Raw genomic sequence first — 12,639 nt, 5'->3', positions numbered from 1 at the left:
GTTAAGGTCAAGGTGAAGTCCAAGGTCAAGGTTGAGTAAAAGGTTAAATTCCGGTCATTAACCATGCGGCATGCACCACATGTAGTACATTGACTTAAAATTAATTTTATTTTTTTAAGTATTGTACAGTACTTTGAGTGGATCAATAAGGCTTGATTGTTATTAAAGCAATGTAGTATTGTAGTTTACAAGACAAGTAAATTGACCATGAGCTTCAAGTACTTTATTTATTACTTAAAACAATTTGTTCCTACACTAAATTCAAACCCTCATTCTTTACTATAGGAGATATTCTAGCGCTAGCTGGAAAATACGGCAGAAAACCTTAACAAGGTCGTTAACGACTGGGCCGGTAGTTATCCCCCTGTTGGGGGTGGGGGACTGCCGGCCGGTAGCTACTGAGTACTTTCAACCGAATTCTAGCCGTCGCAGTGGTAACACCGCTGCTCCCGCTATTGTTTGTCTGGCAGACTAGCCTTTCTTTAAGTGTGTTTTTTTCATTAACTTTTCCTTTTTTCTCTTTAATTAGATGTGATGTCCTCTAATTTGAGAAAGTGTCCCGGGATTCCTCCGAAGTCTTGTGGCACATTTATGTCACCACCGGAGGTGGATCCTCATTCCCTATGCCCTTCATGCAGAGATCATAGGTGTACTAAAGACTCCCCCTGCGTAGTGTGTAAGGAATGGTCGCATGCGCAGTGCGATAAGTTCATGAAGAGGAAGAAGAAGAAATCCAAGAAGGATTCGTTACCTCCAGGTTCGCCGTCGAAAGGTAAGGAGTCTTGGGCCTCTTCTTCTGCCCCTCAATCTCTTCCTTCAAATTCTTCCTTGCCTCCTTCCTCCGGGGGGAAGTCAAGGAAGAGCGGCACCATTGACTTAACACCCATTCCCCCGGGGCAGGCAAATCAAGTTGCTCCCCCCAGTGGGATAGTTTCGTCCGTCATCGGAAATAATTCTATTACCGCTTCTATTCCAGATAACGTGCGAGCGGTATGGCCTGCCCTTGGACTTCCTGGTTCTCCTTACGGTGGAGGTGTGGAACCAGTTCCTCGCAGGCACAGTTTTACCTCAGGTCCCTTCTGTTTTGGAACCCTCGGGAGTTCCGGACCTCGCCGATATCCCATCAGCTCAATCGGCGGCCGCTGAAGTGTCAGCGGAGGTAATAACGTCAGCTCCTGCGGAGCCTACTTCGCTCCTCACTTGCATTACGACAAAACAATGTCGCAAGCGTGATCATCATGATTCCTCCTCCTCCTCGTCGTATTCGTCCTCCTTAGAGAATAGGAGAGAGCGAGAGAAGAGGGAAAGGAGAGCTCGCTCTCCTTCGCCAAGACGTTCTCGTCGGAGAGAGAGGCGACATAGGAAGAGACGTCATCGTTCTCGTTCTTCCTCGCCTTCTATCTCTTCACGAAATGTCTCGCCGATACTCGATAAGCGCGTTCGTCACAGGCGGTCTCGGGGGAAATGAATTTCTTGAAGTCTCAAGGATCCCATAAGATGCTGCAGTTTCCATTTTCGAGGCAAAGCCGCTTTTACAAGGTCAGAGACGCCAACCCTTCGCCTCTGACACTTGATCCCCTCAAAGCAAAGCTTACACCTGGCTGCTCTGCAGAGAGACTCTCTTCCCTTCCAGTCTCCTTTACCGCAGCAGAAGCCTCGACAATGGAAGCAGCGTCAGTGTCTCTTTTAGAGGCACTATCCTGGTTTGACACATGGTCTGGCAGAGTGGGCTACCTTGCAAGTCACGAGGACCTTTCAAACCAAAATTCCATGCAGTCTCTGCAGGAAGTCCTGGCTGCTGGGGCCAAGACAATGGACTTTCCAACTGCTACGGCTGCAACGATGTGGGGCAACTGGATTCTCAAAAGGGGGGAATCGGTTGTCTCCAGACTGCATAGGAGCATTGGAAAATCTGAGAAATCTGATTTGAGGAACTCTGATCTTCTACAACCTCTCCTCCTCTTTAGACAAGCAGTCTCCTCCACTTTAGAGACTTGGAGGAAGGAGACGCAGGACACTGCAATGCAAAAGGCTTCTTCCTTTCGTCCAATGCAACAGCAGCCAACTCCACAACCCAAGGCAACAACCGCATCTCCACTGCCAACCAAGAACCCCAGCTGCCCCTCTTTCACACCCAAACCTATGGGCAGAGGAAAATTGGCTCCTCCTAAGGCTAAAGGCAGAGGGAGGAACCCTAGACAGAAATAGGGTCTCGACTCCCCCCTCGCAATGCGTAGGGGTGTGCCTGCAGGGGAGTTGGAGGAGTTGGAAAGCTATGGGAGCCATGCAATGGACCATAAGGGTGCTTCGTTGGGGATACCGCATTCCCTTCATAGACTCTCCTCCTCTAATTCCACCTCCCAGGTCCCTCAGGATCCCGGGAAACAGCAAGCCCTAGCTCGGGAGATACAGAGCATGCTTCTAAAAGACGCTATTCAAGAGGTCTCCGACTCTTCCCCGGGTTTTTCAGTCGCCTCTTTCTGGTAGAGAAAGCCTCGGGAGGTTGGAGACCAGTAATAGATCTTTCGACTCTGAACCAGTTCATGAAGCAGACTCCATTCAAAATGGAGACAGCGGCTTGTGTCACCCAAGCAGTACGCCCAGGAGACTTCATGGCATCTGTAGACTTAAGAGATGCTTATTTCCAAGTGCCAATCCATCGCACATCTCGGAAATTCCTATGCTTCCTGGCTGAGGGTCGAATCTTCGAGTTCAAAGTCCTGTGCTTCAGCCTCTCGACCGCCCCACAGGTCTTTACGAAGATCTTCAAACTCGTATCTACGTGGGCGCTCAAACATGGAATTCGTCTGCTAAGATATCTGGATGATTGGCTACTCCTGGCCTCGTCCAAGGAGCTAGCTCTGAATCATCTGAGAAGACTTCTGAGTCTTTGCAAGGATCTGGGGATCCTTGTATACGCATTGAAGTCTTGCTTAACTCCGACCCAAGTCTTGAACTATCTGGTTATATCCATCAACACCCAGGCAGGGAGAGTGTTTCCGTCAGAAGACAGGCTTCAGAGACTGGATCAGTCCATCACCCATCTCTTGTCTCCACTACCACCTTCAGCCAAGTCGTGGCAGTGTCTTCTGGGCCATCTTGCCTCTCTGGAGAAACTAGTTCCAGGCGGGAGATCAAGAATCAGAAGTCTCCGATGGCATCTGAAGACCAATTGGTCTCTAAAGTCAGATTCCCCATTCTTTGCAGTGGAGGTTCCAAGTCTGGTACTACAAGATCTTCATTGGTGGTTGACCAGAGAGAACACCCAAAAGGGCATTCCCCTCCAAAACCCGAGTCCGAAGTTAAAACTCTTTTCGGACGCGTCGCTACGGGGATGGGGTTCCCACCTAGGCCCCAAATTAGCATCAGGAGTTTGGTCTCCGATAGAGAAGTCTCTCCATATAAACCACCTAGAATTATTAGCTGCCTGGAAAGGCCTAAAATTCTTTGTAGAAGATCTACACGGACGAGAGGTGGTTCTGATGAGCGACAACTCCACAGCCGTCTCGTACATCAACAAACAAGGGGGTACTCTGGCAAGAGACCTATTATTGTTAGCAGTCCAGATCTGCCAGTGGGCAGAAAGCCACAACATTTCTCTTTCAGCCAGGTTTATTCTGGGCCAGAGAAACATCGTGGCAGATCAGCTGAGCAGGCATCACCAAGTGCTGAGTGGAGAATGGTCTTTGGATCCTCGAGTAGCAAAGACAGTAATAGCTTTGTGGGGTTTACCCACAATAAATCTGTTCGCCACCTCTGAATGCGAAGCTTCCCAGCTACGGGTCCCCAGTTCCAGACCATCAGGCAGCGATCCAGGATGCCCTCCAACACTCCTGGGACAACCTGGATGCTTATGCCTTCCCTCCCTTTTGCCTGCTCAGAAAGGTGATCAACAAAATCAGGATCTCTCGGAACTGCAAGCTAACTCTAATAGCTGCGGCTTGGCCAGGCAGAGAGTGGTATGCAGATCTCCTTTCCCAGCTAGTTCAAGTACCGAGGTTCCTGCCTCCAAAACCTCGTCTGTTGACGCAGCCACACAGTGGTATCCCCCACGGGAGAATCCACTTCCTGAAACTTCATGCCTGGAGGCTGTCCAGTCTCTCCTCAGAAGCAGAGGCTTTTCAGGAAAGGTGGCTGAACACATGTCCAGGCACCTGTGCCAATCTTCCACAAACCTCTACCAAGCAAAATGGAGAGTGTTTGCGGCTTGGTGTAGAAGGCGAGGCGTGTCTCCACTCGATCCCTCTCTTGCTTTAGTGGCAGACTTCCTAGTTTACCTCAGGGAGGAGAAACTCTTTCAGTCTCGGCAATTAAGGGCTATTGTTCAGCCTTAAGCCTCATCTGCAGACTGAGAGGAGTTGACCTTTCCACCTCAGAAGATATCACCATGTTGATTCGAGGTTTTGAGAGATCTTGCCACCCAGTGGAGATTAGACCACCACCTTGGAACGTGTCCCTGGTTTTACGCTCCTTAAAGGGGCCTCCATATGAGCCCTTAAATAAGGCATCTGATTTCTTCCTCACCCTTAAGACCGTCTTCCTAGTAGCTCTGGCCTCGGCAAAAAGGGTTAGTGAACTTCACGGGGTATCCTACGAAGTCACCCATACTAGAGGATGGAGGGAAGTCTCCCTCAACTTCGTGCCAAGTTTTGTGGCCAAAACCCAGAATCCTTCATCTGCCGATGAGAGGTTTAGAGAATTTAAATTTTCCAGCCTCAATAGGGCAACTCAGGATATTGACCAATTGCTACTGTGCCCGGTCAGGGCGCTAGGGAAGTAACTGAAGCGCACCAAACCTTTCAGACCACGCCCCCGTCATCTCTTCCTCAGTACCAACAAGGCTAAGAAGAGAATCTCTTGCAACACCATCTCTTTCTGGCTCAAGAAAGTTATTGCGAGAGCCATTCACAGAGACCCTGAGGCAGCTCAACCCAAAGCCCATCAAGTTAGGGGAGTAGCTGCCTTGCTGGCGTTTAAGAAGAATTTCTCAGTCTCCCAAGTCTTAAGAGCTGGAATCTGGAAGCGCCAATCTACATTCACCACTCACTATTTATCAGATGTGACACATAGGTCTCCAAACACCTTTTCTATAGGACCTATTGTGGCAGGTCAGCAGGTGCTGTAACTATCTTTATGCCCTTTCAGGGGACAGTAGCCATTGATTGAGGATTCTGAGTTACACTAGGTTTTAGAAGGACATCCATCTATCTTCTGCTCTTTCTTCTTTCTCCCATCTGGGTAGCCTAGTGTGTGAACAGTTTCGGCTGGACTCATCAATGGAAATAAGGTATGAAACTCATCGAACTCCTATCACAGGGTATAAGTTATACTCGTCACGGGGTTCCTCTTTTCAAGGTCAGGGGAACCCTTTGTATGAAAGGGTCCTGGTATTACTCCCGACCCTCTTCATGCTGAAACTTTGGTTTCTACGTATTTACAAACCGTCAGTCATGCTGGATTTGGGGATCTACAAAGAAAGTTAATGGGAGATTGTTCATTAATAGAGTCTAGTCTGAGGACTATCTTCCCTAGGTATAGAGAAGCCTTCGTCCACCCTGACCTCAAGACTAAGTCTCCTATAGTAAAGAATGAGGGTTTGTATTTAGTGTAGGAGCAAATGACAAACTTATAACAGAGTTTGTATTTTTCCTAGCATACAAACCCAAATTCTTTACTCAAATCTTCCCGCCGTCACTGCCCCCTAATATAGTCCTAGCTAGAATCCGATTGAAGGTACTCAGTAGCAACCGGCCGGCAGTTCCCCACCCCCAACAAGGGAATAACTACCAGCCCGGTCGTTAACAACCTTGTTAAGGTTTTCTGCCGTATTTTCCAGCTCGCGCTAGAATATCTCCTATAGTGAAGAATTCAGGTTTGTATGTTAGGAAAAATACAAACTGTTATAAGTTTGTCATATTTATGTGATGGCAAAAGAGCAAATTTGGGTTTTTTGCTTTTATTTTGCAATAACAGAAAAATTGATAAAAATTTCATATGAGATTAAGAAAGTGGTTTTACAGTATTTCCATTCTATAGTGATATAAAATCAAATGAGAAAAATATGTTTGTTCCAACAAAGAGACTTACCACGAGTTACTTTCTTAGGAGGTACCTGGAATCTCCTCTCAACCGACCAGAGTTTTGTGTAGTTTACCCTACTTCCGTTTTCTGTGAGGACTACCCCAGGCGGAAGGATACGTGCCCTGAGGCTAGTCCCGAGCCAGGTCGCGTGTTAGGTTGGGTCTCGATCCCCAGTAAGTTCTCTGGTCGCGTCGTGATACCATCCCGACGCTTTCCATTCTCAGTGCGACCCTTTGTGTCCCCGACTCGTGTGTCCCACGTGTCTCCTGCGTGGTATCCCTGTACTTTCCCTTGTGTTCTCGCGTGTTCGCTTGATTCCCTTGTGCTTTCCCAAGTGTATTCCTTATCCTTTCCCTGCGTTCCTGTGTCTTACGGTGTTGTGTTGTGCATTATGGAGCAGGCCCGCCGTTGTCCTGGACCTAGAGCCGGGAAGTCGTATGGAGAGTTTTTATCCAAGCCGGAGGTTGACCCGCATTCCCTTTGCTCTTCCTGTAGGGGTAAAGTGTGCTCTCCGTCAGATAGTGCCCGGAGTGTGTGTCGTGGAGTGAGATCCAGTGGGTTCGTTTTAGTACGAAAAAGAAGAAGTCCGCTAAGCGATCCCCCAGGAAGGTGAGCACCTCTTCGCCCTTGACGTCGCCAGGAGGGAAGTCTGACGATGTTTCTGTTCCTTCTTCCCCTACCCAGAGTAGGGCACGTGGTAAGTCCGTTGCGGGGAAGAAGCCGATTGCTCTTCCCCAGGAGTCTAGTCTTCGAGATGTTGGGGTTGCTGACTCTTCGCAGGCAAGTGGGGGGCCTGAATGTGCTTTTAGTGGGGGTCTTGGAGACTCTGCCCTTGTGCATGGAGGGCACGTCTCGTCTGATGACCCCATGTGGGGTAAAAATGTCCCTGTCTCTTCGACCGCTTCATGGGCCTATGTTTCAGGTACCTCTGCAGCTGATGGCACCCAAGATAAGATGGACTCGCCGGTAGCGGATCCCTACGGATGGGGACTCCCGAAAACTCCAGGTAGGTCCCCGTTGAGGATGGAAGATGGCCTTGGTTCCTGGTTCCCCAACGTGGTGCGACTGAACTCTCCCCCAGCTCCTCTTTCGGCGGTTCCTGACATGTTTCTACAACCTTCGACCTCCGGAACCCAGCAAATCATGAAGACCTCCATTCCCCATGCACCTGCCCCTCGGTCATGTTATGCAGTCGTCGGAGTCTTCAGCGGCAGGTTCATCGTTCTCTTCGAAGGGAGAAGCGCGGAGGAGGGATAGATCCAGGAGCAGACGTTCCCGTTCGAGGTCGAGATATGGTAGAAGGCGTTCCAGGTCCCCCAGGAAGAAATACGGGAGGAGTAGGTCTCCCAAAGAAGAATGGTTCCTCGTCCCCCGCAGGAAGCTCGCGGACTTCGCTGCTATCCCGAGCTCTGCGAGTCGGCGGTCCAAATACGGTTCTCCAAGGAGGCCCTCTGCCAGCCACAGGTTTGACCCTCGTAAGGACAAGAACGAAAGGACCGCTTCAGACAGGCGTAAGGCCGCGAAACAACCGACTCAACCCGCCCAGCGGGGGGAGTCGCTTTTTCGGACGGGCAGCCTCGTCGAGTCAGCAAAATTGACTCGACCGGTGGTTACGCAGGGACGGCTTCCTCCGTCGGGCAAGCCCACGGAAGCCTCACCCTCTTTGTCGAAGGACATGTTAAGGACGGAAGCCCTCGCCGACACGGCGGTGCCCGTCCCAAGACCGAGACCTGGTGCGGAGGTGCCCGTCGGCACAGCCCTTTAACGCCACACGGAGGTGCCCGTCGAGTCAGAACCTCAGCGACAGACGGAGGTGCCCATCGGGACATCGCCTCAGCTTCAGACGGAGGGCGCGGTCGGCGACGTGGAAGGTTCTCCAACCGAGGATTCAGCCTATCGGAAGGTTATAGGCCTCATACGGAGGCATCACAGGATCGAGGAGCCTGTTCCCACCTACGAAGATGCTTGGCGTTCCAGCCTCAATCATCTAATGGAGGCCCCCGTACAGCAGAAGCCCTCCTTAGCGCTACCTGTGGCCAGGGACGTGGTTCTGGGACGTATGCACGTGGACGAGGTTGTGGCGGGCAATGCCGAAGCCCCCAAATTCCAGAGTGCCTCAAAATTACTCCAGGGTCTAAGGTCTCAGAGCAAATTTTATGTGCCGGAGGGGCAGCGACCGGGAGCCTGCAAGATGGAGGCCTCCCTTGAAGTGTTAGGTCAGGGTGCCCCGGAGGACAGAGCCTCGTCAGCCCCGATTTGTTTTTCCCAGTCAGAGGCGACGAGGATGGAGGAGATGTCTAAAGACCTAGTCAACTTCCCCTCCTGCTTGGACTGGTGGGCTTCAAATCTGGTGGGTATCCAAGCCTCCTACGACTTGACAGACCCAGCGAATCAAGCCCTCCTGAAGGAACTCATCATATCCGGGGGAAGGACACTGAAGTTCTTGACATTCCAGTCTCTTGCCCTGTCGGCCAACTGGATTCTTAGGAGAAGGGATACGGTCCTGACCAAGCTATCCTGGAAAATCCCTGACAGAGAAGCGAGGGCTTTGAGGAGCCTGCCCGTGTGGGGTGGCTCTCTTTTTCCCTTGAAACAAATGGAGGAAATCATGGAGAAAGTCATGAAGAGGAAGGAAGTGAGTGGGCCCAGACCTCACTCCATGAGGAGACCCGCTTACAGGAGGCCAACGTCGGATGGACCCTCTACTTCTCGAGCCTCTCCTAGCCAGACGAGGAGAGACGCCTCATTTACCTCTTGGGCTCAACCACCGCAGCCCCCCCGTAGAGGAGCTCCGACAGCGCCTGCCTCGTTTAGAACATCCTACTCGGTTTATAGGCCTCATACGGAGGCATCACAGGATTGAGGAGCCTGTTCCCACCAACGAAGATGCTTGGCGTTCCAGCCTCAATCGTCTAATGGAGGCCCCCGTACAGCAGGAACCCTCCTTAGCGCTACCTGTGGCCAGGGACGTGGTTCTGGGACGTACGCACGTGGACAAGGTTGTGGCGGGCAATGCCGAAGCCTTCAGGTCGTTCCTCCAGAAGGAGAGAGGGTGGAAGGCCCCCTACTCCTGCCCAAGCCTCAGGTTGGGGGATGCCTCAGACATTTTTGGCAAGCATTGAAGGACCACGGTGCGGAACCCTGGACAGTAACGGTGTTGAAGGAGGGTTACAGACTACCATTCCTAGCAGAACCGCCTCCTCTGATTCCAGCCAGCCGGGCGGAGTGGCTAGCACCCACGGACCCCTTGAAGAGGGCAACCTTGCAGGAGGAAGTATCCGCAATGTTGGAAAAGGGTGTGATGGAAACGGTCCTTCATCCGGGCCCAGGCTTCTACAGTCGACTCTTTCTGGTGGAGAAAGCGACGGGTGGTTGGAGACCGGTGATAGATCTGTCAGCCCTCAACAAGTTTGTGTGCAAGACCGACTTCAAGAGGGACACTCCAAAGTCAGTCCTGCAGTCCTTGAGGGAAGGGGACTTCATGATGTCCATAGACCTCAAAGACGCGTATTTTCAAATCCACCCCTCAAGCAGGAAGTTTCTCCGGGTGAAGTGGGGTACCCAGATCCTGCAGTTCAAGACCCTCTGCTTCGGATTGTCAACAGCGCCCCAGGTATTCACGAGGGTCTTTACAACAGTCTACGTGTGGGCTCACGAGCGGGGTATTCGCCTCATTCGCTACCTGGACGACTGGTTACTTCTTTCCTCCTCAGAGGTAGTTTTGAAGGAGCAAGGCGTGAACCTAATACAATTCTGCAAAGTTCTGGGTATCACTATCAACCTGGAGAAATTGCATCTGTCTCCCTCCACCAGGATGACTTACTTGGGGATAGTGCTGGACTCCCGCCTAGTGAGAGCCTTTCCGTCGGGGGAGAGGTTGAACAACCTGGACCAGATCCTCCAGCCTTTCCTTTCGGGGCAGTCCAGGAGAGCCAAGGACTGGCAGAGGTTGATAGGTCACCTAGTGTCATTAGAGAAACTGGTTCCCCAAGGGAGGCTCAGACTCAGGAGCATCCAATGGAACCTGAAGGGGCTCTGGAGCCAGTTAGACTCCCCCTACAAGTCAATTCCCATTCTTACGGAGGCAAAACAATCCCTGGAGTGGTGGCAGGATCGGGCGAATACCCTTAAAGGGATGCCCTTCGCAACTGAGCCCCCCCCGAGATGCTTCTCTTCACAGACGCCTCCAAGGAGGGGTGGGGGGCACACCTCCTCGCCAAGTCAGCAAGAGGATCTTGGATGGAAGAAGAGAAAGCACAACACATCAACGTCTTAGAGATGAAGGCAGTCCGAGAAGCGGGCCTACAGTTCGTAGATCTTCTAAGGGGAAACACAGTGGCATTGATGTGCGACAATGCCACTATAGTAGCGTACATAAAGAAACACGGAGGTCTCAAGTCGAAGGAGTTGTGCGCTCTCGCTTTGGAGATCCTGGATTGGGCCGAGTCAGAACAAATCGTGTTTTCAGCGAGGTTCATTCCAGGCAAAAGGAATGTCCTAGCCAACGGGCTCAGCAGGATGGGCCAGGTAGTGGGGACCAAGTGGTCTCTTCACCCAGGAGTAGCCAGGCTCATCATTCGGAAATGGGGTTCGCCGGTGATGGATCTCTTTGCAACCAGACTGAACGCACAACTCCCCGTATTTTGTTCTCCTGTCCCAGACCCAAAGGCGGCATTGGAGGACGCATTTCAACACAAATGGGACAATCTCGACCTGTACGCTTTTCCTCCCTTCGCATTGATCAGGCAAAGTGCTCAACAGAGTAAGGACAGCTCACAACTTAAGGATGACTTTGTTAGCGCCCTGGTGGCCGGAGAGAGAGTGGTTCGCGGATCTAAGAGATCTAGCGTGTCTTCTCCCGTGGCCTCTGCCCGACAGACCAGACCTTCTGCGGCAACCACACTTCCAAAGGTTCCACGACAATCCTCGGTCTCTTCGCCTTCACGCTTGGAGACTATCGAGCGTCTCCTGAGGAAGGAAGGATATTCGGCAGGAACGGCTGAAAAGATGTCGCGCTATCTGAGGCGGTCTTCGGCAGCGGTCTACCAGGCAAAATGGGCCACTTTCACGAAATGGTGTTCCTCAAAGAACATCAAGCCTCTAAAAGCCTCGGTTCCGGATATTGCGGATTTCCTCGTACACCTCAGAGACGGGGTGGGCATGTCAATACCGGCCATCAAGGGAGTCCGTGCAGCCTTGGGCCAAGTTTTCCTTCTGAAGGGCATTGATCTGGGCTCCTCTAGGCATATCTCTATGCTCATCAGGAGCTTTGAACAAGCATTCCCTCCGCAAGCCTCCAGGGTACCACAGTGGGACGTGGCAAGAGTACTGAAAATGCTAAGTGAGCCAGCGTTCGAACCCTTGAAGGACATAGTGGACAGGGATCTCACTCTCAAGACAGTCTTCTTGTTGGCCTTGGCCTCAGCTGAGAGAGTAGGAGAAATCCATGGGTTGTCCTACGAAATCTCTCATACGAAGGGGTGGCGTGAGGTCTCCTTCAAGTTTGTCCCTTCTTTTGTAGTAAAAACACAGAATCCAGCAGTCAGGGACCCTAAGTTTGAAGGCTTCTCAATGGCAGTGATTCCTCGAACAGGGAATCCAGGAGATTTGAAGTTGTGCCCCTTCAGAGCCGTGAGGAAATACCTTGAGAGGACGGCTAATCTCCGCCCTGGTATCAAAAACCTTTTTGTCTCCACGGGTACAACGAAAAAGCAGGTATCTGAGAATACCATCTCCTATTGGCTAAGACAGGTGATTGTCAGGGCCTATAGCAAAGCGGGTCTTCCCCTGACAAGTAATCCCAGGCCCCATGACATTAGGGGTCTAAGTACCTCTGTGGCTTTTGAAAAGAACATGGCGGTGGCCCAGATCCTTAGAGCAGGCACCTGGTCGAACCAGTCGACCTTCACAACTCATTACCTCAAGGATTGCTCGAGGAAATCTCTAGACGGGTTCTCTATTGGGACAGTCATCTCTGCGCTCCAAGTGATTTAACAGTGAACCCCAGGTACAATCGTGGGTAGCAAAACCAAGAGACACCGGTTCGTTTCCTTTCACCCTTGTCCCTTTTCCTTTCCCGACTCGAATATAGACCCAGATACAACCTCCAAAAGACACGACTTCACAACTTCGTCACAGAACTCAGCATCGTTGAATTTTTTAAGGGTGAGTATTTAGACACTAACATGAGCTCTTTGTGTAGTTTTTCCCTACGTTTCGTTTTCTGGATATCTTAGAACCTAGTTTCCTACCTAGGTTCCTTGTCGCCCGGATTAGTTGGGTCTAGAGTTCAGGAAGACACTCCCACCTCTTAAAGTGTAAGTCTCCTAAGAAAGTAGTTCGAGGTAAGTCTCTGTGTTGGAACAAATCACAAATTTTTAAGTAATTTGTATTTTTCCTAACATACTTACCGAGAACTACTTTCGGGTAATGGCCCTCCCTTCCTTCCCTGAGTGCCTTACTGACCCTTAGATATTTTTAACATCCAGGAACTTACTGAGGATCGAGACCCAACCTAACACGCGACCTGGCTCGGGACTAGCCTCAGGGCACGTATCC

General features: G+C 51.1%; 1 protein-coding gene across 3 annotated transcripts in view; it reads left to right on the top strand.

Moving 5' to 3' along the window:
* Positions 1–12,639, top strand: part of LOC137620639 (centromere protein F-like) — a 265,316-nt gene that overhangs the window by 193,807 nt on the left and 58,870 nt on the right. The window lies entirely within an intron of this gene.

The sequence above is a fragment of the Palaemon carinicauda genome, chromosome 27, assembly GCF_036898095.1.
Source record: "Palaemon carinicauda isolate YSFRI2023 chromosome 27, ASM3689809v2, whole genome shotgun sequence".
In the NCBI taxonomy this organism is placed as follows: Eukaryota; Metazoa; Arthropoda; class Malacostraca; order Decapoda; family Palaemonidae; genus Palaemon; species Palaemon carinicauda.
This window is presented reverse-complemented; position numbering and strand designations above follow the sequence as displayed.